Source organism: Dama dama, chromosome 15 (genome assembly GCF_033118175.1).
Source record: "Dama dama isolate Ldn47 chromosome 15, ASM3311817v1, whole genome shotgun sequence".
NCBI classification, from domain to species: Eukaryota; Metazoa; Chordata; class Mammalia; order Artiodactyla; family Cervidae; genus Dama; species Dama dama.
This window is the reverse complement of record NC_083695.1, coordinates 46,404,107-46,425,610: the sequence shown is the minus strand read 5'-3', so window position 1 is coordinate 46,425,610 and position 21,504 is coordinate 46,404,107. Positions and strand designations below refer to the sequence as shown.

The window sequence follows — 21,504 nt, the reverse complement described above, 5'->3', positions numbered from 1 at the left end:
TGGAGGAAAATTGCTTTACAGTGTTGTGTTGGTTTTTGCCATACAACAATGCGAATCAGTCATAATTATATATATATATATACACACATATATCCCCTCCCTCTTGAGCCTCCTCCCCTCCTCATATCCTACCCTTCTAGGTCATCACAGAGCACCAGGCTGAGATACCTGGGTTGCATAGCAGCTTTCCACCGGGTATCTATTTTACCTGGGGGGCTGCCGTCTATGGGGATGCACAGAGTCGGACATGACTGAAGTGACTTAGCAGCAGCAGCAGTGTATATATGTCAATGCTACTTTCTCAATTCATCCCACCCTGTCCTTTCCCCTCTTCAAGTTGACCAGTGTTAGGTGCTAGCCTGCAGCTCATGGGTGAGGCCTGCAGTAGACAGTTGTCCCACCTTTCGAGGACCGTCTCCATGCATGCAGCTCGCCCACCAGCCTTCCCCGGGGCCTCCTGATGTCAGAGATCGGCATGCGTGCTCAATCATATCTGACTCTTTGCGATCCCATGGACTGTAGCCCGCCAGACTCCTCTGTCCTTGGGATTTTCCAGGCAAGAATACTGGAGTGGGTTGCTATTTCCTACTCCAGGTCAGCGGTCTGAACTGTTGGAGCTTGTGGTCTTCTCAGATTTTCTCTCTTTTCAAAGGCTGCTATTGTTTGAAGGGTGGAAACCATCTGGGCCATTTTTGTCAGGCCGACAGAGAGGGACTCTGATGGGACTGTCCGTCGGGGGTTTCTGGGGCAACCCACTGGATGAATGGGTCCATCCAGTGTCTTTTAGTTCTTGGCCCCAAACCCACTCTGTGAGGAAGCCAGGCAGCTGTACTGGCCGGGAGCAGGGCTGGGCCCCAGAGTGGGCGTGGGGCAGCAAGTGTTAGTGTTGGGGTTTGTCTGTCACAGTGGGTCTGGGAGGTGGAGGTACAGGTGTGGGCTATGGCCTTTTAGTAGTGGGAGAGGCCCCCCTAGAGTGTTTCCTGTGTTCTCTTTTAGGGTCTGGGGTCTCCTGGCCTCAAGGGGGTCTCCCTCCAGCAAGTTCTTCACACACACACACACACACACACACACACACACACATCATGGCAATCTGCAATGCAAATATAGTTTCTGGAGTCTGAATGAGGGCATGATGGAGCCTCCCTGGAGAATCTCCTAAAGGGCAAGAAGGGGAGAAGGGTATTCTAGGCACAGGGAACAGGCGTGCAGAGCAGCAGGGAGGAGATCCAGGCTTGTCTGGTAAATGGCCCGCATGTTGGGTGCTCACAGGATGGGACCAAGAGATAAGGTGCAGAGCCAGAGCTTGCAGGCCTTGGATACCGCACTCTCACGTGGGATTTTTCACTGTTGGAAGTGGGGGCCTGAGGCCTGGAGCCACTTCTGAGTGGTCCTGGCAGCTGGGCAAATCCTGGTGCAGGAGGCTGAGACTCAGCTCCATCCATCTCTGGATCCCATGCCCTCTTGGTGCTTCCTTCAGCTCCAGGGGCCACGTAGAGGCCCTCTACAGAGTGGCCTTGGGACACAGTCACAGACTAATAGACGACAGGGAGCTGAGAATGAAGGTGGGGATCTCAATTACAAGGAGGTTCCGGAAAGAGATTACCGGTGGGATATAGGTATCATTCAGGGAGCTTGCCCAGACAGAGGAGCAATCCTGTGTCTGTCTGTTGAATCATCTCTGCTTCGGTGAGGGCCAACTCAGCTCCTGGGAGTGACTGTCTATTTTATAAACATTCTCTGCTTGCCCCACTCCAGCCTCATGAGTTGAAGGTGAATCCCACATTTCTTTGCTGGGACAGCCTTTGGGGGATCTGTGGCAAGCTGAGGCCCTGGCGGAGGCCTGTGGTAGCTGAAGGAAGGGAGAGAGGCCCGGACTGCTGGCAGGGAGCAGGGGAGACTGCCTGCCTGTCACTGAGAGGCTGAAGGCAGTGGTGAGAGGGGGACACAGGACGGATCAGAAGGAGGCAGGGCTGGGGGGAGGGACAGGTGAATCTGTCATCCTCTTCTTCTTCCTCTGCTTGTAGGTACTCCCCCCAACCCCAGTACACCCTTGGGGCCTGCCCTGAACTTGCCTTGCTGGAAACAGACTTTCCTTTGGTGGAGGGGAAGGCTTGGGGCGTGCAGGGCTCTGCAGAGGTGATGGGAATCACAGTGTGCACAAAACCAGGGCACATCCTTGTACCTTGCGGTGACACTTGCTTGGGAAGCCTGGACATCCTCACTGGAAGGCCTTCCTGGCTACAGTCAGGGACACGAGGTGTGCTGGGGCAGGCGGCACCCTCCACATTTACAGAGAGAGGCAGGCAGTGAGCGAAGCGAGTGTGTGAGGCTTTGCCTTCGCTCCCCCAGATACAAATGAGCTCTTCTTGATCATTTGAAACTCGCAACCTTCTCAGTCTGTGCGTCTTTCTCCCACTTTTGAGCAAGGGGTGGGGAAAAGGCACGCTTCTCTACCATCAGCAGTTATGCAAGGATCATGCTAAGGGGTGCCTTGCGATTCAGCAGAACTGGGTGCGGGTGGAGGGTGGGCTGGGGAGCATTTGCCCACTCAAGTGTCAACTGCCATTCAGGTCAGCCCCTGGCAGGCAAATGGATATATGGAACCAACATTGCCAGAACGACTGAAATTTCAGGAGAAGCTAGAAATCCAGATTTCTGTTTAGAATAACCCCATCTTTTAAATGTGGCTTCCAATTCTTTGGGCCAAATGGGCACATCCTTGGTCAGACCAGCCTGTGGCCTGCCTTCCTGTGGGGAACAATTTTACTCCACCCCTCCCATCTCTGCTTTCTGAGTTCTTCTTCCTGTAGTCATAGCTCCTCCTCAGTTCTGCCCTCCCTGGCAAAGTTCCCCTCTTGCTGCTCATCCTTACCCCTTACCCATCGTGGCCCTTACTATCTGGTCTCTCTGAGCAGCTGGCTTGTTAGTCTCTGCAAGCTAAGTTGTGTCGGAAAGGCAGGAAGTGAGTGATTATTGAAAACCTTTTCTGTGCTCTGCCTGGTGGTGGGAGTTGTTAAGTTGCCAAGTCAGGTTCAACTTTTCACAACCCCATGGACTGCAGCATGCCAGGCTTCTCTGTCTCTCACTATCTCCCAGAGTTTGCCTAAGTTCATATCAAATGAATTGGTGATGCCATCCAACCACCTCATTCTCTGTCACCCTTTTCTCCTGCTTTCAATCTTTCCCACCATCAGGGTCTTTTCCAATCAGTCAGCTGTTTGCATCAGATGGCTAGAGTGCTGGAGCTTCACCTTCAGCATCAGTTCTTACAAAGAGGTTTCAGGATTGATTTCCTTTAAGATTGACTGGTTTGATCTCCTTGCTGTCCAAGGGACTCTCAAGAGTCTTCATCACCATGGTTCGAAAGCATCAGTTCTGCTGTACTCTGCCTCTTTTCTTCTTTCTGGAGGAGGGGATGGCAAACCACGCCAGTATTCTAGCTGTGAGAACCCTACGAACTGTTTAAAACTGTCTTGCATTTGGCCCATTTAATTCTCACATAGGGTAGTGGAGTCAGTGATGTATCAGGGAGACTCTAGAGCTGCACAAGAGGTCAGTGGGGCTGGGATGGCTCTGAGATAACAGCTGGTATTAGCTGGGTACTTTTGCATTCTAAAAGTGCCCGACCCTGTGAGGTGGCACTCCCAGCAGTGGGGTTTTTTGAGCTAGAAGTCTCCACCAAGTCAGCTGATCAGCACAGCCTTGCTGCAGTCCCGGTGGGCTTGGCCGTCCCTGGAGATGTGCTTGGCAGACTTGCTTCTGCCTCCGGACCTGGGGTAACAACTGTGTACCTGAAAGTCAGGTTCTGGATGCCTTGGGGTTCAACCCTTGATTGTTTTGTGGAACGTTTGTTCGTTGGTTTGAGGCCTATGACCTGTAGACTCTTACAGCCAATGTCTCCTTCTATCAGGAGATTCCTCGAGCTACAGAAGTTAAGCGCATGGCCCAGTCTGGACCCAAGAGAGAAGCGATCCCAATTTTCTAGGCCTGGCTCAGTGCCAGGACCTCTGGGATGTCAGCCGCCTTCTCCTGAGTTCACCCGCACAAGTGGCTGGGCAGCCAGGTGCTGGCAAGGCTGGTGCCCTGAACTCTGCTTCTCAGGGGCTTCTGGCCAACAAGGGGGCACCCTCATGTTGGGAACTTGATGCATGTGGGTGCTAGAAGGTATACATCCGGGCTTCCATGCCCATCCCTCTTTTCGTAAATAAGAAATTGAGGTTCCAGGGAGGAAGACCACTTGCTCACATGTCATTTATATCAGCAAGGTCTCCCCTTTCAGATCAGGGCTGATCTCCATGGGTCCTGATGTGCTCTTTCCTCCAGACACGATGTATTCATTCATTCCTTTGGGTGGGCACCTGCTTGTAGGGACTTTGGGCCCCGCCCCATCCCACCCCCTACCTCTTCTCCCTGGCAAGTGAGAGCAGCTATGAGTCCACTGGGTATGAGCCCTGGTGGGGGAATCTGGACTCACCCACAGACCAGGACCACTGTCAGCTGAGCACCACAGCCCAGAGATCCTAGCCCACTCCTCCAGGCCTGAGGCAACTTGCAAATGACCCACAGGAAAATAATCAAAGGGAATTTAAGCTTCTGGACTCAGACCAGTGCTCATGTCTCCTTCCCCAGACTTTGTGGTCCTGGTGGGATCATATAGCCCTGGACCAAAGACAGCACTGTGCTGACCCTGCCCTGGATGGCACTTTTGGTGTCACTCCCAAGACTCCAGACCAGGGCCTGAGGATCCAAGCCAAAGATGCACCAAAATGCCTGGCCTAAGTGTGAGGGGAATGTGGGCTCCCAGTGCCTGGGCAGGATCAATTCCCTGGATGCACATGGAGCCCTCCCCGGCCAATGGTTCTAGAGCTGACTGCCTGCAGATCATTCTCTATAAAGTTGAGGGACTCTGAGTAGGAAGTCTTGGTCCTCTGATTCTAGGTGTTGTTGTGACAGATGTGAAGTCTTTGCCTGGGGAACGTTGAGAGAGCTTCCAGGAGTGTTTGTGGGGGAGCTTGGAGGTTGGCAAGGTATAGGGTGCTGAGTTGCTTTAGGAGTTGGTCCTTGAAGTCCTTAGGTCCTTTAAGTAACTGTTGAACTCACTTTCCTGGCAACATTGGCTTTGAATGTGCTCTGAGAACAAGAGCGTTCTTGGAATATTGACTATCTCCACCTGGAGTGGATGGCACTGGAGGAGAAAAAGACAAGCAGGAGTGGATCCAGAGAGCTAGTTACAGAGGGACTGTGCTCGGTGGGGGTGCCAGAGCACAGAGCTGTGGGTTGTCCCCAAGTCCTGCCTCCAATATGAATGGGTGGACTGGCTGAGTGCTGGCAGCTCTTTGACTGTGGCTTAGCACATGCCGGTGTATCTAGATTCTGCTTTTAATTTTTTTATTAAGGGGGAATGTGGTCCAGAAAAGATGAAGGGGAACAGGTCTCCCAGCTGCTTTGCAGAGCTTTAGTACCCAGATTGAGAAGTCAGTAGCAGAAAACTCTGGATTATAGTTTTCTTAGGAAATTAGAGGCCCTCATTTTCATTGCATGGAGAGACGTGTTGAAGGTAGGGTCCTGGGGTTCAGAAGCAGCTGGAGAGCTGGGAAAACCAAGATGAAGCTGGAAAGGACCCCTGGCTTTGGAAAATCTGCACAACTCAAAACTGGCATGGCACACACTGGGCTGGCTTGGTGGACTTGCCTCAGGCCAGGGGCTGAGGGCAGAGACCTCCTGGAGTCCTGCCCCTGCCACGTCCTGGGCTGGGTGACTCTCCTCTGCTTGCTGCCAGGCCCCGGGAGGCTGGGGGGCAGCTCTGGGGTTGGAGCACTGGGGACACCCATTCAGCAGGTTCAGCATTGGGGTGTATGGAGGGGTTTTCATGGAGGGATGTATCTAGATGGGTCAGCAAGGCTGCGCAAGCAATCAGGAGCCCAGGAAGCATGAGAGGTGGGGTTGGTTCCCTTGAAGGACAGGAGATTATGAACCCTCTGGGTGGGCTGGTTAAACAGAGAGCCTGTATGTGTAAGTGTGGCAGACTAGCATGTAGTCTCTGCTGGGCAGGCCCCTGGATGGGCACTGGGCTGAGTCCAACAGAGGGGCCAGGAGACTGTCCACTGGTGATAGAGCCAGGTAGTTGAAAACCACACATTTGTGAAAGTTTTCTGCTTTAATTATCAGGCAGCTGACGAGCGCAGTAGCTTTAAGCAAGGGCTCTGGGTGGCCTGCCTGATGAGAATCCTCATGCTTGCATTCTTTAGCCATGTTAATCTTTTAATTTTTATTGATATTTATTTATTTTAATTAATTGATTTATTTTTCTGGGTTGGCTCTTAGTTTTGGCATGCAGGCTCTCTAGTTGTGGCTCGTGGGCTTAGTCGGCCTGTGACATGTGAGATCTTAAGTTTCCCAACCAGGGATCGAACCTGTGTCCCCTGCATTGGAAGGCAGATTCTTAACTACTGGCCCACCAGGGAAGTCCCTAGCCATGTACATCTTGAGTAAAGTACTGGGAATCTCTACCTCTGCTTCCTCATCTGTAAATTTGGGGATCTTGACATTATAGGACTGAATTTACAGGAATAAATGGGGGGAGCGTGAATTAGAATATCTGAGGCTTCTAGACCAGTGGGAGGTGTGAGTTAACAATATCATTATTAACTAGATTCCTCCATTCTCATTTCCAAGTCACTGGGTCCCACTCATATTTCTAAGATCCAATAAAACGTCTTTTCTTCCAAGCTTCTACTGTTTCTGTGAACTTTATGACTTCCATGCAGACGTGCTAAGTCGCTTCAGTCCTGTCCGACTCTGCAACCCTATGGACTGTAGCCTGCCAGGCTCCTCTGTCCATGGGATTCTCCAGGCAAGAACACTGGAGTGGGTTGCCATGCCCTCCTCCAGGGGATCTTCCTGACCCAGGGTTCAAATCCACTTGTCTCTTGTTTCTCCTGCATTGGCAAGTGGGTTCTTTACCACTAGTGCCACATGGGAAGCCCTTATCACTGCTGGCATTCACCTATTTCCTGTAACCCCCATTGTTCTGATTTTTGGCAGTGATGGTGGCTCCTTCCCACCCCTGGTAAGATTTGCTGGTCAGGGCACTCATTCCTTCCCTGAGGTTTCATGCAGCCAGTGATGTGCTTTGTATTCCGGGGTGGTCAGAGAGGGCCCATCCTGACCAGGCAGGCAGTCAGTGTATTTCTGTATTGGATGTCCTATGGAAACTGGAAAAGAAAAAGGCAGCAGGACCCTACCCCATGAAGTCAGGGTTTGCGTATCAATAATGAGTGTCTAGAGAAAAAGCCTTTGCAACACAAAGAGTTTTCCTGCACTGTGTTAATGGCCAGCCTTATGTTCACAATTCATTAATGCAGAGGAGGTTATTGATGGCCGAGGGAAGTGCTTGGGTTTGTTCTGGGGAAGTGCTGGCCGCAGGACGGGCCCCCGTCGGTGAAGGCCCTCTCTTTTGTGTACTTAGCCTGGCTGTATCTAACCTGTGATTCGGAGAGCTGGGTGTGAGGTGGAAACTCCTTACAGCTGCCAGGGGAGAGCTTTCATAACTTAGCCATGGAGCCACTCTCCCTGGCTAGGCGGGGCATCACAGCTGACCGTCCTCAACAAGATGGGGACCAGAGGGAGGATGGGCAGCCTGCGAGGCAAGGCAGGTCTCTGGGGACTCTCCGTGTCTTCTATGGACCCCTGGAGTCAGGCCTAAGCTGAGAGAACCACAGCAGAGCTGAGGAAGGAGGTCTGACCTCCTCTTATGTTCCCCTCTCCACCTGCTCCAGGTGAGGCCTTGGTCCCACGTGAGGCCTAGGTGGGGAGGAGCCCAGAGGCATCCAGACCTGGTCCCAACCCTGTAGCCTAGCTCCATCCCTCCAGGTCCCTCCAGATGAGGGTGTTCTGACATGCAGCGGGTGCTCAGTCGATGCTGCAATCAGAATAGCCGTCCTGAGCCTGCGTCACATGTGTGAGGATGAGGAGAGAGGTGAGAGGCGAGGGGCAGGGCATCCAGTGCTGGGAAAGGGTCTGGCCATGTCCTTCCTGGGAACAAAGCCCCATAGTTACCCCAGAATGTGCCCTCCCAACTTGGCCCTTGGGCTTCCAAGCCAAGGTAAAGCATCCAGAGTCTGAGACTGGGAGGGCTTTACTGGCCAATAAGTGTTTCCCCATCAGGGCTAAACTCAGAGCTGGAGGCAGCCTCTTCCTCTTTCAAGCCCCTGGAAACATTTTCCCCCTAATTCTCTTAATCACTTTTTCCTCTGTGTTGTGATTTTTAAAGAAAAATCACAATCTTAGTAAGCAGTTAAAATTATTTTGTTATGAACTCTGATAATCAGGAAAATTCAGAAAATATGCATTTAGAACTTACTGAATAATTTTAAGCACTCATGTGCCACCTTTCTTCTGGAACTCTGCCTGGACCCCAGAAGCCCCTGAATCCCCATGCCCCATTCTTCTCATATCACTTTTCTTGTCCCTAAAAAAACCCATTATGCTGACTGCAATGGTAACGTGGTTTTGTCAGACACCTGAGTAGGCATTCTGAAACGCTACTGTCTAGTCTGAACTTTTTTGAATGGTACATGTGTATACATATAAATAGAATCATATGGGATATGTTTTTCATGCCTGGTTCCTTTGACTCGGCATATGTGGGGGAGTTATCCGTGTAATTAGGTTTAGTTGTCAATTTTTTATGATATTCTCTGTTCACGATCAGATCATCTGTAGATAACGACAATAATATGTCTCTCCCTTTCCACCTTATACAGTTATCCTTGGGTATCCACAGGGATTGGTTCCAGGGTGACCTTCCCCACCTGCCATACTGAAACCTGCCCATCCTCGAGTCCCTTATGGAAAATGTTGTAATATAATGAGTATAGTTGGTCTTTTATATCTGAGGGTTTCACATCTCTGTATTCAACCAGTTGGGGGGTTGATTTCAATTGGTTGGTTGGATCTGAGGATGTAAAACCTGGGGATACAGAAGGGCAGACTGCAGTTATTTCTCTTTTTCTTGTCTAGCTGTGCTGGCCAGAACCTCTAGTACAGTATTGAATAGAAGTGGTGATAATAGGCATCGTTGCCTTGTTCTTTTTTTCAGTAACAGCTTTATTGAAATACAATTCACATACCATGCAATGCACCCATTAAAATGAACAACTCAGTGATTTTTTTGTATGGACAAGAGTTGTGAAACCATCATACGATCGACTTTAGAAAATTTTCATCACCCCAGACCTATTAGCAGTCAGTCACCGTTTCCCCCAACCTTCCCTGCCCCGTGTTACCACTAATATTTCTGTCTCTACAGATTGTGGACATTCTGTTATTGCCACTGCGGATATTTCTCTGAGTGGAATCGTATCATACAATAGCTGGTCTTTGTGACTGATACTGGCTTTATGCCCTTATTCTTGATCTCAGGGGAAAGCTCTCACAACCTCATGAAGGTTTCACCATCATGTTTGCTGTCTGCCTTTTTATTTTTAACATATACTTTATCAAGTAAAGATGTTTTTCTCTTGCCCTAGTTTTCTGAGAGTTTTATTTTAATTATTATTTTAAAAAATCATGAATATGAAGGGATGTTGAATTTCATGGAATACTTTTTCCTGCTGCTGTTGAGACAACCACATGAATTTTCTTTCTCAAATATTAATACAGTAAATTGCATTGGTTGATTGTTTAATGTTAAACCAATTGTGCATTCCTGGAATTAACCCAAATTAGAGGTGACATGTTATTCTTTTTATATATAGATGGACTGGTTGATATTTTGTTTAGGGCTTTTTTGTCTATGACCATGAAGAAATTGGCTCGTAACTTTTTCCCCTGATAACCTTTATTCCGATTTTCAGTACTGTTTTACTTTACCCCCCAACTTAGTATAATAAAAGCGGCAGCAGGACTGCCCAGCTGTTTTATTGTCTCTCCCAATTCCCAGGACGGGCTGGGCTCAGCCGGGTGGTTCTGTTGCTGCTTTTGCCTAGAGTGTCTCATGAGGTTGCAGTCAGATGGTGGCTGGGGCTGATACATGCAGGATGGCAACGCCTCTGAGCCTGGTGCCCTGGCAGGGATGCTGAGAGTGCCCTGTCTTTCTCTCTCTCTCTCTCTTTGGTGGGAGTTGGATGGTGGTTGGATCCTGAGATTATAAATGCAGAAGATGCCAGGTCTTGTTAAAGACTTCTATTCAGAACAGGCACAGTGTTACTTCTGCTGAATTCTATTGATAGAAGCTGCTCACAGAGCCAGCTCAGATACAGGTGGAGGGAATTGCACACAGATGTGAACACTGGGAGCGTGGTTCATCGAAGGCCCTCTGTGGAGACTGACTGCACAGGTATTGAGGATACTCTGGCCTTGTGATGTGAGTTGGGATTTAAACAAATATTTATTTATTTATTTGACCTCACCAGGTTTTAGTTGCAGCATGTGGGAATTTAGTTGTGGCGTGTGGGATCTAGTTCTCTGACCAGGGATCAAACCTGGGCCCCCTGCATTGGGAGTGCAAAGTCTTAGCCAGTGGACCACCAGGGAAGTCCTGAGAGGTTTGTTTTTGAACTCACCTAACTTCCCAGTCCTGACTATAAGTGCTTTAAGGGCACTGTCCTTATCTGAATCACCTCTAGATCCTTCCAAGGCATTCACCTCTGCCCTTAACACAGAGGCTGGTGCAGAGTAGGAGGTAGTGAAGTCTGACTAGGGCAGAGGATCCCACTTCCTGCAGAGTTCACCACTCAATGGGAGAGGCTCCCGGCCTAAGGTCCGCAGTGTGTGCAGCTTCAGGAAAGCAGCACAGCCTTGCAGGACCCCGGCTTACCTCCGAAGGTGCAGGTGTTGGGGAACAGGGCACCTGAGGGCTGGAGCATGATCTGTCCTCGTGGGGGATGTGGTTGGGTCAGCCCTAGATCCTCTGTGCTTAGCCAATGTCACGAAGACAGGGGTGAAGAATGCCAGCACTTAACATTTGGAAGGAATCTCCTTGATGAGTATGTTACCACCACTTCTCCAGGATACAGTAGGAGAAACTGAGGCTCAGAGGTGGATAGGACTGCCCAAGGTCACATAGTGTGTCTACCAGAGGTAAGACAGGCCAGGGACCCAAGTGTCCCATTGTCCAGTTCCCCACACCCCGTATTGATTCTGTTCCTTTTACAGGCCCCTGCTGTCATTCTCTGGCTTTAAAAACTGCAACTCACTTTCCAGAAGCCATTTCCTATGGGTGCTGATGGGTTTGCCCTTCCTGCTAATCAATGGGGCCCTGGAGTGCAGAGCTGAGCAGAGGGCTCCTGGCTTATGCCCAGAGGCAGCAGGGTGCTGCTGGAAGGAGGGAGGGTGGCACTCACTGGCATCAGATCACCTAGGGTGTGTGTCCCTGTTGCTCCCCTGATGAGCAGGGTTCTTGGATCTGGGTGCTGTCATCTTTTGCTGGCCCCCTCAAAGGCATCTAAGCAGAAACAGGACATTGATCCTGGCCCCAGACTGGGTCACAGCACAAGGAATGGTTGGTTGAGCTGACTCCCATCAGAGAGCATTTGCTGAGTGAATAAACAAATATCAGGACAGTGCATGCACACGTGGGACTGACGAGGAGGGATTTAGCGTCTACTCCCCCAGGGTAGGGGCTTCCCTTGTAGCTCAGTTGGTTAAGAATCTGCCTGCAGTGCAGGAGACCTGGGTTCGATTGCTGGGTCAGGAAGATTCCCTGGAGAAGGAAATAGCTACCCACTCCAAGTGTTCTTTCCTGGAGAATCCCATGGACAGAGGAGCCTGGCAGGCTATAGTCCATGGGGTTGCAAGAGTCAGACACGACTTAGCAACTAAACCACCCCAGGGTAACCTGCCAAATAAACCTGGGGATTTTGGCATTAATCAGGTTGGGTAGCTTTGTGGTGACCATAGGTTTTCTTTTCTTGGGGTATTGAGGAAGATTAGGACCTGGGAGACGGCAACTTTGAGGAATCAAAATATGCTCCCTAGATCAGGAAAGATAGACTTCCCCTTCCTCCCTCCCCCAAATATAATAGAGTGTTTTCTTTGTATCCAGAATGGACATTTTAGCTCTAGAATCAGGGCTGTGGGGTGAGGATAGGTGAAGGCTCTTACCCTGCAAATTTGGGAGGTGAGGTGGGTACAAAAATAAACACAACTCCTGTTAAAGAGGCAATAAAAACCGTAACATAGAGATGGGAGAAAGCAGTTTGGGAGTTCTGTGATAGAAATCACCTGGGAGTGAGTTAGACCCTGTTGTATATTTGTTTATAGGTGAACACAGTTAGCCACGGCATTGAATAATCTCTGCTTAAATATTACAGGTGTCTACCAACATTGTTACCCCCACACTCCTTGCAAACTGTAAGGAACTGATATTAGGAATCACAGAACATGTTTATTCTATTTTTCTATGAAGCAAAAAAGAAATGAACTATATGTATATGAAAAGTTTTATAAATCCACTTACGCACTTACTTGCTCAATATTCTTACCCTTAACGTGACCATTTAGCAAAAAATCAGTGTGCAATAGCTCTACTTGTAACCGAAATTGTCGTTCTTGTGCCTTTATATGATGAAAATGTGCTATTGGCAAAGACGAGACAGAACTAACTTAATTTTTCCTGTCAGTCTCTGTAGTAGATCAATTAAACTGCCGAGGAGATCAAATACTTCAGACTGTATTTATTACATTAAGTATTTATGTTCGGGCCAAGCCTTTAAAGCATGATGTCATATAGGAATGTAGGCCGATTAAATCAATTCAGCAGAATTTGCTGTAACTTAATGGAAATCTAATTGTGCATTTTAATTTAGTGTCCAGGAGGTAGTAAGTTCTCCAAACAAAATAATTTTCAATCTGCATTTGGGGAGCGGGAGGCTCTTGCACAGGCTTGGGTGATGGCACTTGTGGTAGGTGAGAGGGAAGAAGTCCTGGCCTTGTAGGGGCTTTGCTGGCTGGCAGGTTGGGTTGCATCCCGTGCAAGGGATCACTGACTTCGATCCCCACCAAACAGGAAATCGATGAAATGTTCCTGGTGGGTCCTCCACGGCCAGTCCTTAGGTCCACGTTTGCCAGTCAATAGCTCCAGTGCAGACTGAGGCCATTAGCAGTCATGGAGTCTCAGCCGGGTGCTGAGGACACAATTCTTACTCCTTAGAAACCTCAGTGGAAATCTCTTCTAAAGGAGAGCATCTCTCCCATCATCGGAATGAAAGGAGATGGGGAATCACGAGTCACGAGAAAGACACACTTATTGTGAGAGTAATACTCGGTCAGTTTAGAAAAAGTGGAAGATACAACAAAACACAAAGAAAAATATAAAGCTTATCTTAGCATCCAGAATCAACCATGAGGAATATTTGTGATTGGTACATTTGTTTCCTTCCCATTTATAAATATGTATCTCCAATAAATTTATGTATTTTAAAACTTATTTAGAATTAAAAAAATCAATGTTTAATTTATAAATATTTTCTATTTCTAAATAGTATTATTTACTATATATACCTGTGACCATATATTGATATGGTATATGGTTGTACGTGTGCATATACACATATGTACTATGTATATATGTACTATTGTGTATATACAGATATATATATACATATTCACACACACACACAAAATGGGATAATTTTGACTTACTGTTTTTTTTAACCTACTTTTAAAATTTAATATTTTACTATTACTATATTTTTGCACCAAATGTCCTCTTACAATATAATTTTGTCATAGCTTTAGTGCATTCAATAAGGTGATTATAATTTATTCAGTCAATTCTCTAGAATTGGGTGGTTAGTTTCTTCATAATTTTTTGTTGCTACTGCCACACGGGAATGACTTCCTTTGTAACTAATTTAATTTTTAGACCACTCGTGATTTAGCTTTTTGACAGATAAAAAAACAAAAGAAAACTAGAGCCCCAAGTATGGAAATCCAGACATGAAAAGATGAGACTTTTAAAGCTTGTTGGCTTACTCCTCAAGATTCTAGTGGCAGAATAAATTATTCTGCTTTTCGATATGATGGGAACGGGGCTCATCAAGGAAGCCACACAGCTGTGAAAACCATGTAGGGGCTGTGTAAGGCAGGGTGAAGGATGCTTGCAACACAGCCACACATCTGGAGGAGGATCTCACTGTTCATTCTGTGTGTCCTCCCGGGGATGCTCAGAGCAAGTCTAGATTTTTGTTGGTCACTGATTTGAACTGGTAACTAGAGCAAGCTGTGCATTGGAACTTACTCTTGCCCTTTATTTTGTATGTGGTCGTGGAAATAATAATTGTTGGAGGACTTAGTACTGGGTGCTTTATAGAGGTAGATATATTACCTCTTCTTATAGATGAAGAAGCTGGAGCTTGGAAAGATGGTGTGAAGTCCCATGACCAGTTAACGGTGGAACCAGGAGTCAAACTTCAAAGCCCGTTTCCTCCTCCTTTGCAGGCTGCATCTGGCTTTCAGACCCCAGAGGTGTCCTGTCACCATTCTCATTTTATAGGATGTTGATAATTATGACTCAGTTTTGGCGTAGATATTTGCGAGTATCTGCTACCACCCTGACATAGTAAAGAGGAGGACAGCCTCTTTCATGGCTGACTCCGCGTCACCCCGTCACTAGCAGACACAGACTTGGTGTGATTTTCAAAGCCCTTTCAAACATTGTCTCTTGCGGTGGTTCCTGTGGCCAGGAACCGGCAGCTTCAGGCCATTCTAAAGCTTGCCACTTTGCTTGCCTTGTACTAAATGGCTCCAGGTTACTGTGCATGTTGAATTTTTTGGCTGTTTTATAAATTTTTTGTCTTTTATCTCAGTATTACCCATCAGTGTTTCTGCTATTAACAGTCTCATTGCTTTCTAGCTTGTGGCAACCTTGTAAGACAGAAAAGTTATGTTAGCCATGCATTTGGAAGTCTTCAAGTATGTGGTGAGGGCCTTGAGCCTACTTTTTGTGGGCAAAATGCATGTGTTTTGGAATCTGGGTTTTCACTTGGTAACCACGGGTTTATCTGCTGCCTTGAGCATTGCAAAGGGTGCATTCATATTTTGCTCTTTTGTTGTCAACAGTGCTCCAGGTTGATGAAGTTGTTCAGGCAGGAGAACACTTGGAGAAATCTCATATTACTATTGGTACTGTGAAATCATGGAGAAATCAAGAGTTAGGTCTAAAAGGATCCTATTTGTAGAAATCATTTCCCCCCTGTGTTAAAAAGTGGGTATGGGAATTAAGGGAGATGCTGGTTTTTGGACAATTTAAGTTCAATTGAAATCAATTGAAATTCTGAAAGCATGTTTAAGTTGGAAGGAAGACATAGCTTTATAATTCACATCCCATTCTAAAACCAGTCATTTTTTTGTTGAAAGGGATTTAAAAATGTGTCTGTTAGCCCATAGTGTGCCTGAAGATTCTCCACAACATCCTGTCAAGGGGGCTTCAGTGTCCCATGACCAGAAACCCATCACCCCCAGAGAGAGACCACCATATACACTGATGGTAAAGAAAAGAAAACCCCTCTTTCTCTCCCTTCATCTACTGCTTCTGCTATACCCTAAACCAGGGAGAGGCAGTTACCTAGTATCCACTTGTGCCTAAATGGCCCCCCGTTCTTTTACTTTACACTCCTCCCCACAACTCCCTCCCTCTGGCCTGATGGTCTGGCTGTGACTTTACCCTCCCTTTTTTCTGCAGGTTCTGCCTCTGTTAAGGCAACCCACAACCATATGGTGTCACAGTGAACTTACTGTGAAGTCATACCGACCACATGCTCTACTGCTGAGATCCATCCCCCTCTCGATAGTTGGATCTTTGGGCACAGATCACAGACTTTACCCATTTCCCTGATAAATATCATTGCATTAGATTTGTTTCTGTGTTTGCCTTTGAGCTTGTCTGTTGTTCAGATGGCCTCTCTTGGTCTTGTCTGTATCTGCCTTGTGTATCGGTATGTCTTCCGTGTTCTCATCCAGGGAGGGCAGGGCAGAGCAGAGAGGAGGCGATTCCCAGTGGTTCATTTTTTTAGCATTCCTCCATGTGGCTTTCAGCCATTTATGTCTTCACCAAAGAGCAACCCTGTGGCTCAGCTGGTAAAGACTCCGCCTGCAATGCAGGAGACCTGGGTTTGATCCCTGGATTGGGAAGATGCCCTGGAGAAGGGAAAGGCTATCCAGTCTGGTATTCTGGCCTGGAGAATTCCATGGACTATATAGTCCATGGGGTCACAAAGAGTCAGACAAGACTGAGCGACTTTCACTTCACAAAGAGCATCGCCCCCCTTTGATAGACACTCAGTTGCTGTTCAGACTTGGGGTGTTGGTGAGGAAAGAGGGAGACATCTGTGACAGGCTTCATGCCAAAGACTTTTGTTGGCCTGGGTACATCTCTCAGGGTCTGATGTCCTGCTTTGGGAATCCCCACCTGACCGGTACTATATAGTCGAGGGACAGAGAAAGGGCTCAAGGGAGGTGTGCATACCTCATGATGCTTCCTCGGCCAGAGATGTGGTGGGTTGGGTGGGTTGAGGGTGCTGCTCATGGATATGTGTGTGGGGGTGGCCTGAGACACTTTGGGGGTCCTCACCCACTGGAGGAGCAATAAGGAGTCCCAGTCTTGAGCGGTTTTCATCTTCTTGAGGACCTTGACCTCACTTTCCCTCAGCTCTTACAGTTTTGTTTTGAAGAATTTATTTTTAATTGTGGTGAAATACACATATGATAAAATTTCTATCTTAACCATGTCTAAGTGTGTAGTTCAGGAGTGTTAAATATGTCCTTATTATTGTACAACCATCATCACCATTCATCTACAGAACCCTGTTATCTTTCCAAACTGAGCTGTGTACCTATTACACCTCACCCCTGACTCCCATCCCCGCAGCCTCTGGCAACCACCATTCTACTTCCTGTCTCTATGAATGTGACTATACTAGGTACCTCATACAAATGGAATCAAGCAGAATTTGTGTTTCTTCTGACTGTCCTAGTTCACTTAATATAATGTCCTTGAGGTTCATCCATGTTGTAGCCTATGTTGGTATTTCCTTTTTTTTTTAAAGGCCATAGGTATAGCCCTTACAGTTTATAAGCAGAGTCTCCCAGAGTCGTTGGGTTCATCTGGTCCTCAGTTTCCCCATGTCTAGTGTCAGGGGTGAAGTAGGCAAGCCGCATAGACTCTCTCCCTCCCTCCATTCCATGAATTAACTTATATCTTCCACCTCTGAATCTGGGTTTTGTGGGCCAGGAATGTAGTTACTGGCGACTTTAATGGGGACTTGCCTGTTGCAGGTGTGAACTAGCAGGAGTAGACTGTGGATCCAGGAGGTTGTGTCTTGTCCAAGTGGCACTTCTTCATCTTGCAGGTGATGTGCTCATCACCGAGTCACAGCCTAATTAATGCCCTCTCTGATGCTTTATCAGAGTAAGGCCTTGCTGGGGATGAGAACCAGCCCAAGACACGTATGCTGAGCCTGCCCCTCTGGGGCTTGTCTGACATGGGATTGGCTGCCCAGGCCTGGGTCTGGGGACTGTGGCCCCTTCAGGGTCCCCCACAGCCCACAGCCCCAGCCCGGCTCCCCTCAGATCCCCAGCCTCTCGTGGCCCCTCCCCAAATGTGCTGAGGGTGGGGGTCTAATATCAGTCTTCCTTCTTTTCAGCATTCATTTAAAATCAAACTTATGTGTTTAAAAGAAATGCACAGATATTGTAGAAAAATGAGAAAAGCTCTAAGCAGGCACAGAAAGGAAAATCACCAGGATTTCCATTGCTGAGAGGGTTCACTGTGCTCTGTCTTCTGTTCTCTTCCCGCTTGGCTCCCCTCGGGAGGGATCTGGAGGGGAGGAAGACTTCCCCTGCTGGGTGAGTCCTGGCCCTCGGGGTGGCTCCTGGGCTCAGGGCACAGGCGCTGTTCCCACCCAAGATCGCAACCCCCGGTCTCAGAGAGGCCAGACTGCTGTCAGTATGTGGCTGGCTGTGAGCACGCGGGAGAGGCAGAACCAGCGGGATGTGGGATTTGAACCCTTTAACTTTTTGTTTGCTTCTTGCTGTCACTGGAAACGCGTCCAGGCGAAAGCCAGCTAGGGGTGCGAGTTGTGGAACGGGCTCTCCGAGTTCTGTGTGTAAACTGGGCACTTGTGATTCCTCTCACGCTCATCCTGCCATCTGTTGCCTGCTGTATCGGCCCCTCCATCAGAATTGAGGCAGGAAGTGATGGCTGCATTTTAACCTCCTATTATACTTGAGGAGCAGGGGACAACCTGCAGGAGAAGGCCCCCTTCTGTAATAAAGTGAGTGGACCTGGGCAGTTCCTGGAGCCTTGTTTCCTTACCTGGAATGTGGGGCTGAGTGATGCCCTCCCCTCAGGGCGGCCAGCATGATGACAAGAGACCACAGTGGGTGCTGGTAAGGGTGAGTTTCCTTTTGCTTCTGAGCAGGCTTGGAGAGGAAGAGAAAGATGCCCAAATGTGCTTCCGGGGAGAGAAAGGAGCCTGACTCCCGTACAGGGAAGCCTGTCCCTGGGAAAGGAGGCTGGGGATGCCCCAGCTGCGGGCATGGTTGGTGCTGCTGAGGCTGCTTCCTGAAGGCTGATCCCACAAGTGGGTGTCAGGCCTGGGTGGCCCTCCCTGTCTCCCTCCTGCCTGCCACAGCTATTTCTCAAGGGCCTGGCCCTTTCCAGGTGCTATGCTGAGGGTTGGGGACAGAGTAGTGATTTAGGCCCCCTTTGGGGTGTGTGGGGCAGACGGAGAGCAAACCAGTCACAAACCATTAATGACACACCTACCATTTGTGGCCAGTGCTGTGAAGACATGAGCATGAGGCTCTGATAGAGCATATAACCCGGGAACCTGCTTTGGATGGGAGGTCCCAAGGAGCTCCCCGAGGACATGGTGGTCAAATGGAGCCCTAAAAAGAGACAAGAGCCCCGAGTCAGAGGAAAGATCTCTTCACTCCCAGGCTGAGCCTGATGAAGGGTCCAGGGTAGAGGAAAGAGTGTGTCCTCTCTCCAGACAGAGGGACATAATTGTTAAGGAGCCAGTCCTCTGCCTAGTGTGAGGTCCAGCTCTGCCACTTGTTATTTCACCTCAGCTCCCTCATCTGCAAAAGGGGATAGAGCCTGCTGCCTAGGATTGTTCCAAAGCTGAGATGCGCAAAGTCACTGTGTGCTTAGAACTGCGGTGCTGGTACATACAAGGGCTTGCTCCAGTGAGCGCAGCTCCCATGTAGGGCTTCACTGTGATGGTGGTTTGAACATCTGTAAGGAAGCCTGGATAGCATATGACAAGGACGAGGAGAGGGCAGTGGGGGCCCCAGCACTCAAGGTCTTGAAGACCACAGGGAGGAATTTCGATTACATTCAACAGATAAGGATTTTGGTCCAAAGCTACTCCCTATTTGTAATGCTACTTCTTCCAAAGCTGGTGAGCCCTTTTAGAAGAGCCAAGGGGTGGGTGGAACCTAGAGGGACTGGCTTTGCTGCCCCCTCCTAGGTCTCAGGCCTCAGGGACAGGCTCTGACTCCCATGTCCTTGGCAGGGCCTCAGTGCCCCATCTCCTGCTCCCCTGGTGGGATAGTCTCTGGAGCTGGCCCAGACTGGCTGGGGCAGAGGCTGTGGCGATACTCGATGCTCATCTCCTGCAAGAAACAAATGTGGTGGGTGGGTGGGGGGGGCACCATTTGACCTGTCCAGAGGCTCAGGAAATCTCTCAAATCATGTCATGCCGGCAGCTGAGTCTACCCACCCAGTCTGGATGCAGGTCTGTGTGACTCCTGCCCGCACACCTGCCCTCGTGGAGGTGCCAGCATGGATCAGCTGTGTTCAAAGAGCTTGGATGGACATTAGGACCTCAGGATTCCATAGCTAGACTCTCCATGTCCTCCCACACACACACACACACACAAACACCCCTTTCTCTCTGTTGGTCCCCATCTTGGAAATGGCATCTCCATTCATTCATTCAAACCCAGGGGTCATCTGTGAATTCTGTTTTCCATCACCCTCCACCTACAGGCTGTGAGCAATGTGCATAGGTGCTCGCCTTGAGCATAAATCCAGAATCTGGCCATCTCTCACCACCTCCCCTCTAGCCACCTTGAGCTAAGACCGCCATCAGCTGGGGCTGCATCATCGCAGCAGCCTCCCCATCCTCTCCTCAAGGAAGTTACGCTCCAGACACTTGACTCAAGTCTGCTGAAGCTTCCTCTCCCTGCGTCCTGCCTGGCCCTGGTGACTCCTTGACTCCTTGGCTGTCCTCCTCCCCCGCAGCCCGTGGCTTTGGTCACTCTGAATACCTGTTGCAAGTGACTTCTATCCCCACTTCAGTGCCATTGCTCTGGTCTTCTCTCCTGGGTGTTCCTGTCCCTGTTTCTTTGACATTGCACCCAGCTATCTACCAAGCATCACACTCCATTCACTCCATCACACTCCATTCATTCAAATAGCACTCACCACTGCCTGCCTTCACATGAAGCATGCCTAGACTACACCGTACCTCTGCACTGGAACTGTGCTCCATGATGCCAGGGATCTTGCTGCCTTATTCCTGCTGAGTGGTCACTAGGGTCAAGAACAGTGCCAGGTGCTCATGAGACAGCCATTGGATAACTGCACAGTTGAGGGTGACACGTGAAAAGAAAGGTCTCCTCCAGCCCTGGGCCTGGAGAGGTTCATGCAGTGCTGGCCAGCAGCCTTGGGGCCAGACAATTGTTCCTAAGCCCCATTCCACACTTTGAACCTGTACTGAGTCCTTTCCAAACCAAGACCTTCAGAACTTCTCAAACTTTAGTTCACGGTGCCCTGAGTGCCCCTTGAACCTCAGGTTAATGTTTCATGTCTCTCTTGGGCTATAAAAAATACCTACTGTTCTGTTCATTAGATGGTTGGGTCCAAGCAACTCAGTAAGTGTTTCTGTCCCAAAAGCTTAGTAGTCATTTGAAAATAACACATGTAAATTGAATGAAAAATAATAGTTTTCTTTTATTCTTGAAGAGCTACCATTACTTTCTAATTGGAAGTACATCAGTGAGCTCTGCATGACTTCTCTAAACTTAGAATCACATTGGATGCCATCGCTCCTCATTTCATGTTCTGTGTGGATTATTTGTGTGGTGTTTGCAAAATCTGACTTCATGGAAATACGACATCCTTGAAAGGAGTGCAGCGAGATCTCCCGTTGAAGCTGTGAGCTCCCTTGTGCAGCAGCTCGCATGGCATCTGATAGATGTGGCTGGCTTCCGCCTGGCCTTGAAAATTTAAAACTTCCCAGCAGGGCCCTTGTGAGTTCTTGCAGATGCTTTGGCACATAGTTTGGAGAGTGTGGCATTACTTTATTGGATCCTTATAATGATCCTGTGAGGTGGGGATCATTTCATTTCATAGAAGGACAAGCCCAGGCTCAGAGAAGTCAAGATACTAGCCTAAGGCCACACAGCCTGTTGGTAAGGGAACCGAGACGGGTCAGTTCTCCCCGATGCTCTGGTGGTAATCCCTTGTACTATCAACTGGATCTCTTGACTTGT

At 48.7% G+C, this 21,504-nt stretch overlaps 1 protein-coding gene across 1 annotated transcript in view; it reads left to right on the top strand.

The window, feature by feature from the left end:
• The window catches only part of DRGX (dorsal root ganglia homeobox), a 31,020-nt gene that overhangs the window by 9,107 nt on the left and 409 nt on the right, over window positions 1-21,504 (top strand). The gene's annotated exons all lie outside the window — the stretch shown is intronic.